Source organism: Coturnix japonica, chromosome 1 (assembly GCF_001577835.2).
Source record: "Coturnix japonica isolate 7356 chromosome 1, Coturnix japonica 2.1, whole genome shotgun sequence".
In the NCBI taxonomy this organism is placed as follows: domain Eukaryota; kingdom Metazoa; phylum Chordata; class Aves; order Galliformes; family Phasianidae; genus Coturnix; species Coturnix japonica.
Window position 1 is genome coordinate 39,857,439 of NC_029516.1, and position 18,434 is coordinate 39,875,872.

Genomic DNA, 18,434 nt, shown 5'->3' on the forward strand with positions numbered 1-18,434 from the left:
TCCACAACTACTCAGTGTTCCACAGCCACTCCATTGCCCCATAACTCTTACCATAAAGAAGTTCTTACACATGTTAATAGTTCTTCTAAATATCATTTAGTTTTAACAGGTGAGGAAGGTGAGGAAAGGTTGAACTTTCTGTCAGTTAGCAACTCATCACCCTAGTTAAATCATAATATAAAAGTAGGCCGCTTTTCTAAACATATATAAACATTAAATTTGAAGAAAAAGAAAGAGAATAAAGACACTAGTTGTTTTTCATGAGTTAAAATAATGCACATCTGGCTTAGGGAGACGAAAAATAGGAAAATTTGGCATTGACTTCATTCATCTGAATTAGTAAAGTTGTTGCAGTCTTCAAACAAGTCTCCCAAAGCACTAAAAAGGTTATAACTACATATCTGCAAATACAGCTGTACTTTCACAATGTAAAAATCTTGATTTTAAAAGAGAAAGAAATCAGAGCAGCACACGTACATAAATATATCACACCCCTTGAAACTTTTGCACTGATTTCAGTCTTATGATGGCTGTAAGGAATCTTAGGGTAATTCACAAGTTAGTGGTTACTGATGAGACGCACACTTATATTTCTAGGAGGATGTTCAAAGTTTACTAGCAGAATTATATAATTAATGCTATTATTTTGTGCATCAAGCAGATTTAAGGAAAGACAAAATCAACAAGCTAATGGATATCCGAGCATTCAGCATGTGGATCAAATTAAATGATTTAAGCATACAAATGTAGAGGAATTTACTAGAACATTAGGAATCTGGAAGCTTTTATTTTGCTACATTTTGTTAGTGGAAAAAATAGGCTATAAACAATTTCCATAACTACAAAATATCTAAAACTGCAAAAAGGAGGGATTTCACAGATATAAACTGCCATTATGGTCAATAGCGATTCAGCCAATATCTCCAAGAAGCATAGAGAGAAAGTAACCTTGTCCTGTTGTTCTAAGCACACACCTGCCTCCTCCAGTGTCTACTGCATTGACAACTCAGGCCAGTTGAGATGAATCTCAGCCTTGGTGGTCTTCAGGTTACATTTATGCTGCTTGACTTTGAACTACTGTTTGTTTTTTCTTTTCTTGTGTCAATTTAAGTCTTTATTGATGGATCCTTCTAGGAGGAGCTCCTGATAAATAACTAAGGTTTATTCCATCCTGAAGCATGGTCCCAAAGTTGCAGTGCAATCATCTCTGCATGTTCCATCAACTGTTTACAAAATAAATTTTTTGCCAAACCATTACTGTCAGATCATCATATCAATCATCCTGAGCCTGTGCGTCCATAAAACCTGGTAGCCTACATACCCAAAATAAGAGATATTGCAGATGAAATAAGCTGATATGGCTTGAGACTATTCCTTGGTACAGTCTCACATGTTTGCAGAAGTGAATTCTATAGTGAGCACTGAGACACAATGATATTGCAACTGGTCCTTGTTCTTAGGGAACATAAATTGCCTTCTTGAATTATCAGCCTTTCTTTATTGAAGTATATGGGATGAGAGCTGAGATTAGCTACCCAGTTCTTAGGCAGCATGTAATGAGCACCAGAGTACTTTCAGAAAAGAAATGGGTAGTGCAGCAACACTGTGTAAGGCACAATGTTTTTCTTCAAGCATGCACTCAACAGAAATGACAGAAAACCTGTGCTGTTGACTCTGTAGTATTCTGGCTAGACATGGAATGTGGCTAGTGGGTTGGTGTGGGAGATGGAGATTGGCACTCAGGAGACCTCATGACCTTCTACTCCAACAGAAACACTGAATTTTGGTGAACTCTTGACCAGTACAGTCCCACTAGAAACAGCTTCATGAGCAGAATTTGACTTGGTCTGTGCTAGCTACAATTGCAATGAGTGTAGAATAAATCTACCTTTTGGAGAGGCCTCTGGAGGTTGGGCTGATATCTCTGTGGGGTCTCTGGATAGAACAACTTGAGTAGAATCATAGTTTGTACTACCTCTGTATTATTATATATGACAAAGCTCAGCAAAGACTGTTGTATAGCAGAAGGTTTTTTGTTCTAGTTGAAATTCCAGAGAAAATAACACAATTTCAACTTCTTTCAGCTCTTCTTATGGCATTCCAGAATGGGATTCCATTGAACTGCCACATCCTTAATAACATAATGCTGGGGCATCTACTTTGGACAACACGGATGTCAATTAAATAAGTAAATTGTCATTATCTCTATAAAAAACAACAACAAATTGCAACTTTTGCAATATGTCTCTTTTTATTACGGCAAATTGTTTCCAATCAAAGCTCTCATCTTTTTTGTTAGATTTTACCAAGATATAATTTCATCCCCCTGCTTGACCTTCCTTTCATTTAAAAGCACGCATTTTCTCCATTTTCAGTTTTACTATCTGGCTTTTAACTACAATTTCAGAAGTGACTTTCTTCTCCCCTTTTATGTGATACTGATTTACACATACATATGAAAACCGTTCCTGAGCTTATGACTCATGCTGCAAAGTCTGCAATCTAAGTGAATAACGGACAAATATGAATAAAGTGAAATAAATGCTTATTCCTTACAGTAAAATATTACTAGTTAACAAGGCCTAATTCCCAGTCACCATTTATTCCCCCTATTTCTGGGAAAAGTTCCATCAAGCTACTCAGATGCTTGGCTTGAAATGTTAGCTAAATCCTCAACTGCACTGATGATTTTCCCTTTGGATAGATTGAAGTCAAAGTCCTGACAGTTTATTTCTAGAGCTCAGAACCTGCCATATAATCTGCAGTCAAATGAGTTTGTTCAGTATCATTAGAATCAACAGCTGTTCATATTGCTATTATTTGATTGGGTAACACAACAATAAAAGTTTGGTTGGAGTTTTTATTTCAAAAACAATAGCAAGCTCATTGCAAGTTTGCTACCACAGCATAGAAACAAAAAAGAAGAATAGAGGCTTCGTAACATTTTTTCCACATACAAAATTTTCTCTGTTCCTGTGTTGTTTCTTTTTTTTCTTTCTGTTTTCCTTAGAAGCCTTCCTTTAGAACTCATATCTGAACCCTCAACTCACAAGACTGTCAGTGTGTAACCATTGCTTAATCTCACTGCATGCTAAGAAGATTGCATCAGCAACTAATTAGCTTATAAAGGCATTTCTCTTTGCTCTTCATAGACATCTTGAATTTTTCCCTCATAGTTCAATATTATAGAAGGACTCAGAATATGATGGAGACAAATCTACATGTGCAAAGCAGAGATGTTTTACCTATTCTACTTTCAGGACTTTCACATTCTTGAACCTCATCTCCTCCTACAGTGGGTGGTACTTCCATATTGTCTTTGGAAACTCATGTAGCTTAAATTAAAAATGAACTAAAGAAACAAAACAAAACAAATAAAATAAGTTGTTCCCCTCCTTCTTGTGCTGTAGCCAAGCAAATGAGAATGAAGGATTTTATTTGCTTGAATTTTGCAAGAAAAATATTTGACAGTATGAGTCTATAGAGCAGATTTTATATTAAATATCAGCACTCCTCTACAAGATTATTTTCCATTTATTGATTAAAATCCCTAAAAATGAAAAACTCCAGCTTTTTACAGCACCAATGGGAAAAATGCAGGGAGGGAGCTGTGAGAGCCATCATGCTTCTGTTTTGTGATTTATTGATCAACATTTTTCTGTAACCACAGACTGACTTTTGTTTACATTTCTTAGAAATTTGACATTACAGTAACTTCAGTCATCTGTCATATAAATATTCCTTCTCCATTCCCTTTGGTTATAAAGCTGGAATTAAAGAAGCCTGGACCTCCCGTAAGCTTTTTCTTTTACATATTTGTCACATACTTTATTCTGTGTTTTATTCGGTTTATTTTCTCATTATGTTGAATCTTCCTCCTCTAAAGAAGCTGTACTATTCTGCCCTCAACAGAAATTTGAAGAGCTAGCTATGTCCAATAACTAATTTTGTGGTTAAGATTCCCTGTGGCATATATAGAACTGAGGTTTCTGTCTCTGTTTTGAATTCAAGGATGTCAAAGAGGACCTCCAGCACCTCACACACTTGCCTCTGTGTCAACAGTTTACAGGCTGGTTCTGTGACTATTGGAGTGTGGGAACCCATGGATCCATGCCATGAGAAAAAGTGAAGGGGAAATGGGAGAAATGTTGACCATGAAGGTATCTGTAATTCATTCATGAATGTCTCAGAATAAAATGAGTACAAATAAAACCAATTTTCCAGTAGATGAATTACTCACTTATAGTAGGCACTGAATTCCTTCATTTTTGGAGAAGCCATGACTTTTTCCACATATTTTTAATTTAGTAAAAATCAGAATAAAACTCTCTTTTACTGTCTGCCAGTGTAGCCTAAATCTAGTTCTGTGGATTTCCTCCATTGATTTTTAGAAATTTTTCATCGTTACTTGTTAGGTCTTCAGTTCTGTGGTCTTTTTTCAGGAACCTCAGTATTGCTTAGTGATACACTTCCTTCTAAAACAAAGAAAATTCCAACCTGGTAGTTTCTGGCTCGATATAAGGTCTTTTGTGTGAATGGATAAAATTCAACATAGGTGAAAGGACATGAGATGGCTAGTGGTGTAATTCTCATCATATATAATTGTCATCAGAAATAAGACAAGCTTAAGAGATATGTCATATATGTATAATCATATGTAGAAGGAAGACGTACTCCTATTCAGAAGAGATACTCATATATAAGGAGGAAAGAGTGACAACTATACTGTATTAAAACATATCTTTTTTCCAAGTACCTCCAACAGTGAGTCCCTGCTAGGATGTAAAATTGTTTTAGCATTCATCCGTAAATAGTGTGTCTACTAACAGGAATAAAATGATTCAATGAGAGTTTTAAAATTTTTGTTTCTCTTATTTTTTCTTCTGTTCATCCATGAAAGGAGCTGTTTGTTGCTTTTATCATTTTATTATTATTATTATTATTTTTCTAGAGACAAGTTTGTTTAGGTTCAGGTTAATTTAGGAAAGGCAAAGTGGCTTGCACATTCAGCAGTTTTAAAAGCCTGACTAGTGAGTTTTTGCCAAGCTGAAGTATTCTGCTTTGAAAAATACATAATTCCTTGAGATAACAAAAATTCATTTATCAGTAGTAAGATTCCCTTTTATTAGATCTTATACAGTATCACGTGCATTCAGTAATCTCAGTAAATATCAGAAATAAGGTAATTTTAAAGACAGAAATTTTAACATGTATAAAGTATTAAAAGTGATTCTGTTTTATACCTCTGGGCTTGCAAATTAAGCTGAGAAAGTTTTTATTTTTTATTATTATTATTGTTTTTAAATACCATGAGAAGTTTAAAAATAGCAAGAAAGGAAAAAATAAAATTAAAAAAAGTAAAAATGGAAAAAATAAAGATAAATATATATTGGTATGAATTTGAAGACAATTTCAGTCAAGTCCTTCAAGAGGGTAAAACTTCACTGACTTAATACAGAAGTATTATATGAAATGTTCACATACAGGAATGATGCACCTCAGCTGCATTGTAGGAGTCAAGACAAGTTGTCGTCTTACATGCTAATCTTCACAAACTGAACGGAATCCTGCCATCTTGCAGGACGTGAAAGCAGTAGGAAAATACAATCAGAAGATCTATGCCAGATCTGTCACATAATTCAATGGATCTAGTTTTCACTTGCCTCATATACTTCAGTACTGTAGTTGAGCACTCCATTCTGTAATTATAGCTTTTATTGTCTGTCTTTACATGTTTATGAAGAGGAAAGATAAAAGACCTCTCCATGAAAAGAATGGAATTATTCCTTAGTCATAATACTGACTTTCTGACCCTTTTATGCTGCTAAAATCTCGTAAAGAAGCACGTAATGTGAAGTGAAATGCGTCAGGTGTAAATGACTACACAAGATGCAAGGAGAGCAGAATCAAGCCAGTTGTACCTAATAAACATATTCAATCCAGGAACTGTTGCATACTGTCATGTAAATACTGAACATGTGGTTCTGTTCTAAAAAAGTGACTTTACAGTGCACTGAGTTTTTTACTGTACTTCAGTGATGCCATATTAAATTTTCTTGAGTTAGAAGTAAAAAGCCTTTTTTTCCTAATAGATTTTTAGCACAATAACAAACTCCATGTGTACATTAGAACTCAATTTTTATTTCTTCTAATGAGCTGCAAAAATAAATATTATCCTGACCCATCTTTGTCCCACTGATGCCCTTACAAAATTACAGACTTCACCCCTTAAGGCGCCAAAACAAATTTTGGCATCAGAAAACAGAAGTAAATGTTTTGAAAAAATATACCTGAAAAATTGTACATGGCAATTGTGTATTGAATTTCGGATAAACAAGACTGGTCATAAAATCCATTCCAAGATCTTTCTAATATTGAAATCTTCAGTTTTGTTCTCTTCAGAATTTTGCCCAAAAATTGCAGAAATAAAAGCCAAGCACTTTTATAGCTCCTTTAAGATGTTTTTCCATACAAAATGGCCTTTTTCATTTTTAATAGTAGTGTGGGTAAAATAAAACTTAGTTTAGTAGTTCAAAATTCGTATAGAAGGCTATTTAAGCTCAATTATTCCCTGCAGGTGCAAAACTCCCATTGTTTAAAATATCAGTATATGTAAATATAGGTTATTGTCTGGATATGGAGATAGAGTGATTAAAACATGTTCATGGGAATGATTTCACAGTGGTAGGGAAACAGACTAGGTAATCTCACAAATCATTTCCCTGCTTATGCTTTGCATTGGCATGCCCTGCAGTACTGGAAAAATGATTTATTTCCTAATACAGAGGTTATCACAATAGAGATAGTAGAGAGTAGTAGAGAGATGTAGAGAGACGTAGAGAGAAGTAGAGAATCGAGCTCTCTAATTCCTCTTATCAAGCTTACATTTCTTCTTCACAAAAGTGCAAAGTACTCCAATGACAGAAGAGTGAAATGAACCCTGGTATCACAAAGTGCTGTGTCAAGGCACCTCCGCAGACACCAGGGTGCTGCAATGGATAATTACCCCTTGGGAGGAAGCCAGGAGCTGAAGATTAGAGTCACATCCCAGCTTTGTGAATGGGAAACTTCGCTACGCAGCACTCAGAGGAGAGAGGTTAGTTAGAATATATTTACTGATATAATGTAGATACAATATAGTGATTTAATGAAGCTTAATTGTAACTAAAGCAGCTACTTAACAAGATTTGAGATGGCTGGATATACTTGATTATTTACTGCATAGAGGGTAGGGTTGAACACATGCATACAGAAGGTCATCCTGTTGAGTCACAGATTCAGAATTGACTCTTTTGCTTTCTAACTCCTTGAAGCATAGAGATAAGGAGACTACGTGCAGCTGAATCCACCCCTAGCCCCAGGACTGGTCAATATTTTATGTCTACAGGATTGTATGTGCACAATGAATCTAAGATATAATCTTAGTGAAGCTAACAAAGCTTACAATCAAACTGAGATGTGGTCTTAGAGAAGCTAACAAAGCCTGAAACAAACTATGATTGATACGCACATAGCCCTGTTCCACTCCATTCACTGCAAGAAGCTGACTGTTGTTTTAGGCACTCAGCAATGAACTGTGAAAAGTAAAATGATTTGGACAGTTATCCAAGACATACAGCCTGGAAATAGCAAACATCTGTCAAAATATAAGAGGAGAACAAACCTGCTGTATGAGAATATCTGTGAGATATAACTCAGTGTTTCTAAGTGAACCCACACACTGCCTTATCGCTGCGTGTTTCTTGTTTCTTGTTCCTTACATTTAATAATACAGATGAAGATTTTAACCACATTTTTCATTTATTTTTACTAGCAAAGATATCTTTTTTGGTCTTGCAAATATTTCAGAGCTGGCATAAACGTCTCATTTGCCTTCTTAAAGTTTGTTTTAAGTTCATAATGACTTTATAAACAGTAAGAATTATTCTGGTTTGGGTAAGATATGAGCTGTGGGAAGTGACTGTCCTCTGGCCCTTATAGCTATTTCTTAGCTTACAACAGTTGATATGGAATTGACTTCCTTGGAAAGAAGTAACATAATAAAAAATATTGCTCTCTTGTTGACCAATATTGACAAAGTTTTCTTCCCCTGTTTTAGTACAAACAAGCAATTTCGTCACTGAGGTCAATGTTGCATGAGTAAGGGAAATCAGGGAATAAGGCCATAACTTAATTACACATTACGCTGACAAACACTAGGCTCTTGAAGATACTTGAATTCTGACATTTTTCTCTCCTTCATGTAGTCTTTCTCTCTACTCTGAAAAGCAAGTTTACAAGGATTACATTAACTTACCCTGGAGTATCCAGGCAGTCAAATTTTTGTGCAAGTTCACATTACCATGGACTGACATGTTAAATGTATATATCTCTGGTTTCTAAAAGAGTTTTGGTATTTATGATGTAAGAAAACAATTTGCTTCTCTAAATTATAGTCCTAAATTTTTCTGTGTCCTGAGAGGTCAAGAGAGGAAAATCCCACTCAGTTTAAGCAGATATTGTAAGAAACATCTCTTTCTTTTTTTTTTTAACCTAGTTCAAAATAAATGCAGTGAATGTTAAAATTTTTCATATTATCACAACAAAATAATAACAGACATCAATCTCATCTGGTGGTTTTTTACTCTAGTGAGAACAAAGCTTCAGTGTGTTGCAACCTGGTAATTGTATTGATCTTTTAAGCAACACAAAGGTGATAGCTTTTCTTCTTGTTAGTTGGGAACCAGAAGCTTTTAACGTCATTGTCTGCAGAAAATACCAATAATTATATTAAATGTTTCAAACACAATGATAGTCTCTCTACAAAATAGGCTGCTAAGCTGGGAAGCAGGTCTTCCAGATTTTTTTTACAAATGCAATTAGAAACTGTAATCATAAAGTCCTTTTGAGGTGGGATCCTTCAAATGCTTAGTGCTTTCTCATGCAGAGAAGAAACTATTCTGTGCTTCACAAAGTCTTTTTTTTTTGGTGGGGAGAGGGGTTAGGAAGGGAAGCAAAGAATAGCAAGTTTACCCAGCAGCAGGCTTCAATCCAAAACAGAGTAAGTTGTACAAAGAAGTACCATTTTTCCTTCATGCCATTTCCTTCTGTTTTTATGGCTCTGCTTAAAAGAGAAGAAGCTGGTCCCCACGGCTATAATTACTGGCCCACTGCTGAGAGATGATTAGACTGTAAGTCATTCTGACTCTGTGAATGGACAAGGAGAATGTAGAAAATTGGTAGTTGTGTGCACTGGCCTTGGAGATTTACATTATTGAAATTCAATTTACACATTCTAGATACAGCAGATTTATTTCTCAAGAACAATCAGGGGTTCTGAAGCTATTTTTAAGAATCACCAACTCTGAACATGAAAAGTTAATAAATGTGATGCCAATAAAGATAATATTTTAAATTTCTGTCCTCTTAGATGAGAATAGCAGAAGATTCTAATATCTTTCTAAATGCTTCAGTCCAGCTAGCTTTGTTTGTTCACAAACCAAAACAACAAAAACAAAGCCAAAAAAGTTATTACATTTAAACACAAAAATCATGATTGCCAAAACTTACTGGAAGAGAAAAACAGTTTTTGGTGGAAAAAAAAAATGTATTTCAACTCTTTCTCAATCTCCTGCCTCTATGAGATGGTAATCTTTGTTTACTTTTTCAGCAAATGTCAGCCACATTTATAGATGAGTTTATTCTAAGCCTCTGCTACTGGTCAAAGATTTCCCTCAGTAGCCTGGTGCAAAGAAATATTGTCCCCATTCCTTTTCTGAACTAAGGGAAGAGGAGAAGACTGTAAAGGACTGTGATTGGTTTGCATCTTTGGACACAATCCAAGTTGGCTTAGCAGACTCATAAGATTTCATTCTATTCCACTGAGGGGAGAGGTAGTATGCATAAGGTACTTACATTGTAAGTAAGTTCTTTCAACTTCAGATACTGACTTCTTGAAACTGAAGGGTAGAGAAGCATGACATATATCTAATATAATATTTTCCAGACAAATGCATTCCAGATAACTTTTTAAAACTTCCTAAGAGTTGCAAAGAACTAGAAATTGTTCCATATTTAAATATATATTTCTGTAGAAGAATTAATAAAAATGTGAAGAATGTGGAAGTGAAGATTAATAGCTCAAGTCACACTAATAAGGATCACTTCAAGATTTGCACGTACAAAGCAAAAAAGCAAAAGTAAAAATGATAAACATGAAAATTGACAAATGTGACCCTATGCTAAAGCAGGGGTTTCACTCAAAGGTTACCTCATTTTAATCTTTATTCTGTCAGTTAACTGCCATGGATCAAATCACAGGCTTTAACCTCTTTCTGCATCACTTTTCCAAAGTGATAATAAACAGAAAAAGAAAATGCTTACTCACCTATACTCTTGCTCAGTGTTCTACCCAAAGGCTGAAACAGGCTGCATGTGTTTATAAGCTCAGATGTTAAATTTTGTCTCCATTTGAGCTCACTGCCAAAGCTCTGACTAATTTTTCAGTCAGTTTAAGTCTCCTACATTCCAAAAGCAAATGATAGCTACCACCACCACTTGCATCTTATTCTTTTTATTTTCTTTATTTTTTTCTTCACCATTCCACACATTATGGAATGGTAAGCTTGATATTTAGGTGAGGCTGGAAGTTAAAGCCGTTCAGGGGCTGCCTACTGCCGGCTTTACCAGCTCCAGATCTCTAGAGTGTGTTTTTTATTACCATCAGTGATGGTTGGGTCACTCTACAGGAAAGTGGCCATCTCTAAGCAGAGCAGGTGACTAAACAGAAGCAGCAGTCTCTGGCTCCATCCCATAGAGAATCAAACCCAGTAAGCTTGTTTCCCCAGGGCTGACTACTTTTATCCATATCTTCAGGACAGCAGCGTTCAGTGTTGCCTACATTCCTGCATGGAAGACTTGAGTAGTCTTTGCCTCTGGCTGTTGTTCATTGCTCAGAATCATGCAGGACAGTTTTAGATAGCAGTTACCATTCTGCTTAAATCCCACTGAAGTCAGTACAGATGAAAAGTTTACCTAAATTGAAGTTTGAGCTTGTTAGGATGAATATGCAATATCATTCAATCTTTTATTACTAGGAATTAAAGTGAAAAATAATAGATTTAAAAATAATTACATGGCTTAGCAATTCCTCATGGACAATTAATGTCATACAATTACCAGCACTTGAAAATTATTCCAAATTTCATAACACATCCTGTTCTCCCCCTGGAAGATGTGGAGCTGCATAATTAATCACAGCAAATATTAGAATGCACTTAGGGGTATAAGTACTTTAGCAAGTAAATTTAGATCAACATATTACTTAAATGAATTCTCTTTCTTCTTTACAGATGTAATTAGTTAAATTTTGAAAATTCTTCCTTGACAAAATCAAAATACATATCAATTTGGTGAAATTCAAACCTTTAACAATGTAAGTTAGTTGGGAATCTTTGATTTTCTCTTCAGAAACATTTCCCATCTTAAAATTTAGGAGAGTTTTGAGTGAAAATTATAGATGAATGATAATATTTAAAAACATAATGATACATAAACAAAAACACCAATTCAAATTATGCTGTTCTAAGACAAGAATTAAATGATAGAAGTGAAATTTTAGGCCTGATACAGCATGGATAAAAATTGGAAAATGAGAACTTATTCTTCACTCTTTCACACTGATAACATTAATTTGCAAATCTATGGAGAAATAAAAGGAAAATGTAGGATGCTTTTGCTGGGACAGTCAAAGATGAAAGAAAGCATGACAGAAACCTCAGAGCTTTTGGAGTTGTTTCTGGGAAACCTGGTGGAAATTTTTGATATGGGTAGATAACGTGGTTCTGTTGTTCACAGCTAATATAGCAGAGGACAATTTTATCAAGAATGTTCCTATGTAAAAATGTATTTTTTCTTTCCTTCTTCTTTATGAAATTCCCATCAGCCAAAGGAATCAAACTAATGACTGTATGCTGAGAAGGCACGGAGAAAGCAACATACCAGTAAATTTGCTGATGTAGTGTTTCCCAAGAAAATTCTTTGTGGAGTCCAATTTACCAGGGTGCAATATACATTTTAAACTTTCATTACATTCTGAATTGGTGTGGGAAATGCAGAATGCCAGATTTCTACATTTATAAAAAGAAATTACCAGATTTTATATGTAGAATGAGAAAGTTAATGGCAATGTTCCAGGCATTCTGGAGTTCATAACTTTTTGAACATTGATGCACTTGGAAAGGCAGAGATAGCTGAACTTCACCTTGTCCAAATAAATTTATTATAACAGCAAGAACAGATGTAGTATGAGCTATGTGATCTCTTGAGGTTCTCTAATCTTGATTTAAAGCTAAATGCTTAAGGAAATAAACTTTTTCAGCCAAAATGGCCGGCTGGCTGGCTGTCAATCTCAGCCTATAATTTCTGAACAACTGGCCTATTTTATGTGGCAAGATATTCCTCTAAAATGTGTAAAGTTCCTGAAAATGTTGTGAAAAGTCACAGCTGAACGAATGAAAGAGTGAAATGCAGATTAGTGCCAGAATGAAGGTAAAACTCAAACATTAGATATAGCCAAGTATTTCTGCAGTGGCTGGAAACTTTCTTTTGGGTTGCTGGGATGAACAGGAGTCCCAGATGGCCAAGAGGTGGCAAAGGGCCAGGAAGGGGAAAGGTATAGAGTGACAATGAAGTTGGGGTGGCAGAGACGGACTGCAGAGTGAACAGTTAATTATGTTTCAGAAGTAGCAAGCAGAGACCAGGAGTAAGAAACAGTGAAGCTAGAAGGATTATGAGAATTTCCTTTAGAGCAGAAGTCTCTTAGGGTCCCAAGAGAAGGAGTCATCTCCAAGATACAGGCTGAAATTTTCCCTGTAGAAAAAAGCATGTGGCAGGAGATGTACTGTGTGGAATATTTCTTGGGCACCTCCCCCTTGAAGAACTCCTTGAAGAGTATTTGAAACTGAATACTTCAATACAAATGAAGCATATCAGAAAGATATCGAGTGTAAATAGTTCACTGAAAATGGCTAAGATTTATGGCTCATTCATTTGAGCAGTGAACAAAACTGGGAGCACAATTAACTGGGAGTTGCAATTTGCATTCTGCAGCCAGTGGTTCTGTCTTTATACAAGAGTAAAGACATGCCAAAATCTGCAGTCAGATGGCAAAGCTTAGATGTTTATTTAATATGTTGACAATGTTAATAAAATATTGATAAATACATGCAAAACCACTCATGTCAGCTCTGGCTCTTCGTATTCATACAAAAAGTGACTTTTTTAAGTTGGACCAAAGAATCCCCTACAGTAATGCAAAGATTCAGTATATGGATGTTGCCAACCTAAGTTATGTTATGTACTGCCAGTGTGTCCTGTGGCTAGAATACTTCTAATAAAGCATTTTTATTTTCCTGTTCAAACTTGTTTTATTGTACTTTCCATTAAAAGATTATAGTCCACACTCTAAAGAGAAAAGCAAATAGCAAGCTTGACATTTCTGTCAACATTTTGTATTTCAATGTATTTCAGATTTTTTTTCTTTTTTCTCTAAAGTTAAAAAATAATAAAAAATGATAAAAAAAATAAAAAATCAGCATGTTTTGTTTGACCCAAAGTTATTTTATTTTATTTTATTTTATTTTATTTTATTTTATTTTATTTTATTTTATTTTATTTTATTTTATTTTTTGTTTGCTTGGCATCTTTCTACAAAACTGGGAGCAAACTCATTTTGGTTCATATTAAAACATATTTTCCTATTTGACTTACCTGCAAATGTATTTTTTAAATCACTGTTTTGCTCAGTGATAAATCAAAACTTGTCAAAGGACACTTCATCCCACAAATCCATTGATGTCATAGACACAGAAGGACTTACAGATGGTTGAAATCATTTTCTCTAACCTGTGTGATACAAGACCTGGTTACTGAGGATAAGGCTCAGGGGTGCCACTTCTACTGCCTGGGAAGGAATCTGTACACCCAAGTAACTGTCACAGTGGCAGAGTAGGTTGTCCTCCAACTGAGAACAATTTAACAGAATCATATCATAGAATGGTTTGGGTTGGAAAGGACATTTAAGATCATGTAGTTCCAACCCCCTGCTGTAGGCAGGAACACCTCCCTCTAGATTGGGAAGGCCCCATCCAGCCTTGCACTGTATGCTTCCAGGAAGGGGGGACAGCTCTCTGGGCAACCTGTTCCAGTGTCTCACCACACTCACAGTAAAGAACTTCTTCTTATTATCTAGCCTAATTCCACCCTCTTCCAGTTTAATACCATTTCCTCTCATCCTGCCACTACATGCCTTTATAAAAAGTGTCTCCACAGCTTTCATGTAGCGTCCCTTCAGGTACTGGAAGGCCTCTATATGGTTGTTCTGGAGCCTTCTCTTCTCCAGATGGAAGAGCCCCTTCACTGTCAGCCTGTCCCCATAGGGGAGGTGCTCCAGCCCTCTGATCACCTTCATGGTCCTTCTCTGGACTTGCTCCAACAATTCCATGTCCTTCTTGTGCTGGGGACCCAGAACTGGAAGCAGTCCTCCAGGTGGGATCTCACAAGAGTAGAGCAGAAGGGCAGAATCACCTCCCTCAGTATGCTGGTCATACTTTTCTTGATGCTTGTTCCTTTATTTCAAGCCCCAAAATAATTATTCTTATACATTGACAAGCTTATCCATAGTAAATGGTTTAATAAGAGTTCACTCTTCAAGCTGTTTTTGCTTATTTTACCATCATAGCCAAAACAGCACAAGTCAGAAAAAGCAGGCCCATCTTAGATGTCCATACTTTCCTAATCTGCCAAGTCTATCAAGACCTGCCGACCTACCCCTCTGCTTCAGACTACAGTTACTTTGCATTCTTTACAACATTTTACCTGTGACTTAAATTTCTGTTAGACTAACACTAAAACAATTAAAATATTTCACTTTGTCACTAATATAAAATGCAACATTATGGTTCCACTCCCAGCTTTAAGAGGCTATTGGATATTAGAGAGGTTGTCAGACACTTCAGATAATCTGGACACAATTGCATTTTAGCGCAGAAAGTGGTGATATATTTCCCTGTTACAAGAGTAAGAGTGAGCAAGTGAATTATGTGACTCATTTTGAACAGTCACTCTAAGGAAAACATGAGAAGTGCTCAGCCAAATACCAAGCATTCCTACTGAAGAGCTCTACAGTTTTTCAATCAATCAAAATAAATAATCCTGAAAAAACTCAGTAAAAATACATCCCAAGTACAAAAATACCTCAATCTCTACTGTGAGGGAAAAAAAAAAAAAAAGAAAAAAATAGAGATCAGAAGCATGAAGAATCTTCATATGGTACAGAGCTGAAAATCAGGATGTTTGAGACAATTCAACCTCACCTAGACTTAGGCTTGTCTATCCCTTCCTGCGTGCTCCGAGCTTATTTCTTCCTCTCATCTATCATGCTCTCAACAAGCTGAAAGAACTCTCATGTATGTCTTGTCACTGGCTGCAATAAAGCCATTTAATCATTTGACTCAAGGCGAGGGTGCTCTCAGAAAAGGGGCTGCACTGAGGACCAATACCCTTTAGCATGTTTTATGTCTGTCTGCATATTCATCACATGAGACTTTGCAGTTCCCCTCTGCTCTTTCTAGAACTGACACAGAGACCTCCACATAGGTTCAGGCAAAAAACCAACAACTTAAACTGAGTTATATAGCTTCTAGGTGCCTGTGTCTACTATTGACTCTAGCAATAGCTGGAGAAAAACATTACTGTAGTTAAAATTAATAAAGCATACAATTGAGCTTCATACCCAATTAAAATAAAATGGAAATGTTAAAAGTCTTATTTTTCTTTCTTTGCAAACAGATCCTCAGGATTAGTGAAGAGATGTAACTAAGGCATAAACATTCTTCCTGTCACCCCTCACATCTGCCATTTATAATGAATGACTGCTTAGAAGATTACTTAATTAACCTAAACATTTAAGTTAATGAAACTGGTAACCAACAAAATTACTTTGTGAGTAACAGCTTTCTTCAGGCATCAAGAAGATGAAGAGTAGCTGTAACTGTTGCAGTTAAGGAGAAAGATGAGATTATAGGAACTTTAAAATGCTACACGAAATGAATGTTCTTCACAGTGTTTTTATTAATGTACACTTTTCTGGATATACTATAAAAATATCTAAATCAGAGCATATATGGGTTCCTAAGTAATTTTTAATATTTTTATGGAGAAGTCTGTGGGAAGATGTTAATGGCCTTTCAGTATCTAAAGGAGGCTTATTAGAAAGAAGGGGACAGACTCTTTAGCATGGCCTGTAATGATAAGACAAGGGAAAATGGTTTCAATCTAAAAGAGGGGAAATTAAGAATGGATGTAAGGAAGAAGTTTTTTACCGTGAGGGTAGTGAGGCACTGGAACAGATTGTCCACAGAGGTGGTGAGTGCCCTGTCCCTGAAGACATTCAAGGTTCTTAGCAGCCTGATTTGTCTGCAAGTATCTCCACTTATTACAGGAGGAGTTGGACTAGATGACTGTTAAAGGTCCCTTCTGTCTCAAGTGGTTCTATGATTTATTTACCTCATGAAACCTCTTCCTTTTCTTTTTATTTGTTTATTTATATGAGTAAATCAGAGAAAGGTATTTGCATTTTCTATACTTTAATGAACTTCAAACCTGACATATATTCTGAGGTATCTTTCCACTCTTCAGCTATTAAATGGCATATTGATCTCTTGTATATAACCACAGCATACTATTTTAGCAGGAATGAGATTAACTAGAGAAATTAAAATGGTGTGAGTGATCCATCTAGAAATAACTGTCTTCTTGCCAGAACCGCATTTGGGATTATTTCTATGCAGTTTAGGCCAACTCGAGGACACTTTAAAATAAGTCCAGGGAGTGTATTCACTTTAATACATTTTTTATTGTGCCACCAAATTAGTCACAGTGCAAACATATAATTGGGACTCCTGAAATTTAACTGTACTATGAACCAGCTGGCTAGCTGATGAATCTTTCCACAGAGAATGGCTGTAATCCAGCCTTAAAGGCATTCTTCCTGACTCAGGTTGAGGACTCACACCTGGGATTTCCAAACATTAAATGGGTCAGTTACCCCTAACTGACTCTGTCTATCCTCATGCACAAGTGTTCATGCATATTTAATACAATATGCAATATAAAGGGTCTCCAGGATCCTGCAATAAGGGATACCAAAAGATATTATGTGGTACAGCTACTATATATGTTCATGTTATGAGTATCTGTGAAGTCTCATTCTGTTTTTCCTTTAGATAGGTTTTAATTTTTTTGCAGTCTACCAAGAGGTACATTAAAATTGTGACCCAATCACAGCATACCTCTTTGATGTTAACTTTGAAGTGTTTTATTAATGAAAGCTGAATGATTTGTCTTGTGAGAGTCATAGCTGCAAAGATAAGCCAGTTTGTTAGGTCACTTCAGAAGGGTTTGATGGCTGACTAGGAATTTGGGATCTCCCAGTCACTCATGCATAAAGTTCTTTAAACAGTCTCTCAGATCTGTTCAGAAGCTGTGTAAAATGAGAACATGTTTCTATTAGCATGTGCACTGCAGCTTGGTGTTAAAGCTCTGGCTTAATGGAAAACATCTACACGTACTTCCAGAACAATGCCAGCCTTGCTATGCAAACCTCACTCTGGTAGCTCAACTGACTTGAGATCATCTTTCTTCTGCATGAGATGAAAACATTCCAGTGAGACTGAAAGGTGTTAAATGTACTTTCAAGTGACAGTTAAGATACCTTAGAAACAACACAGGTGAAAAATTTTGGTTCTATGGAGAAGAATGATGGAAAGATAGTAAAGTCACATTCAGAGCCCCTTAAGTGGTGTTGGAGCAATAAGGTTTTGTAGCTATCATGCAGTTTGTATGGTGGGTGCAGCAGTCCATAGGAACATGATTCCTATTCACCAGTGAGCACTAGGCAACTGTCACTGAGACCTTCTCATCAAGAAAACAAGTGGCTTACCCAAGAGCTCAGGAATGAAATTGTCTTCCTGTCATTTCTTGCTCTCTGACTGTTTCAGTCCAACAGCTAGAAACACTGGAGGGGGGTAGAAGAGAGAAGTAAGCAATAAATATCTCTTGCAGAGGCAGAGTGAATGTTGTAGCCAAAATTTTGCAAAATGCTGGATTTAGAATAAAAGTTGGAGTCACTTTTTAAGGTTGCTAAGTTGCTAAAGTTCTCACTTTGTTTTGTGATTAAAGACAGGTTTGGGCTACCTATTGAGCTGCAATAATGTGCAGTGCAATCAAACAGTGGAGAAAGGGGGTGCACTTCCACCTACTTGCAGGATGCTTTACACTCATTCTATTTTAACATGCCAGGTTGCTGTTCACCTTTGTGTTTGTGTGTAAAGCTGTTGTCAATTAGAAAATATTTGAGATGTGTTTGGCAGTAAAGTTTGTGATGAAAAATTATT

At 36.0% G+C, this 18,434-nt stretch overlaps 1 long non-coding RNA gene across 4 annotated transcripts in view; it reads right to left on the bottom strand.

Moving 5' to 3' along the window:
* Positions 1-18,434, bottom strand: part of LOC107311446 — a 51,407-nt gene that overhangs the window by 26,770 nt on the left and 6,203 nt on the right. For 3 of the 4 annotated variants that reach the window (XR_004306783.1, XR_004306777.1, XR_004306776.1), the window contains exon 1: positions 17,981-18,057. The exons of the other annotated variant lie outside the window; for it this stretch is intronic. This is a non-coding gene — a long non-coding RNA (uncharacterized LOC107311446). Of the gene's footprint in view, positions 1-17,980; positions 18,058-18,434 lie in introns of those variants that run through there. 4 annotated transcript variants of the gene reach the window in all.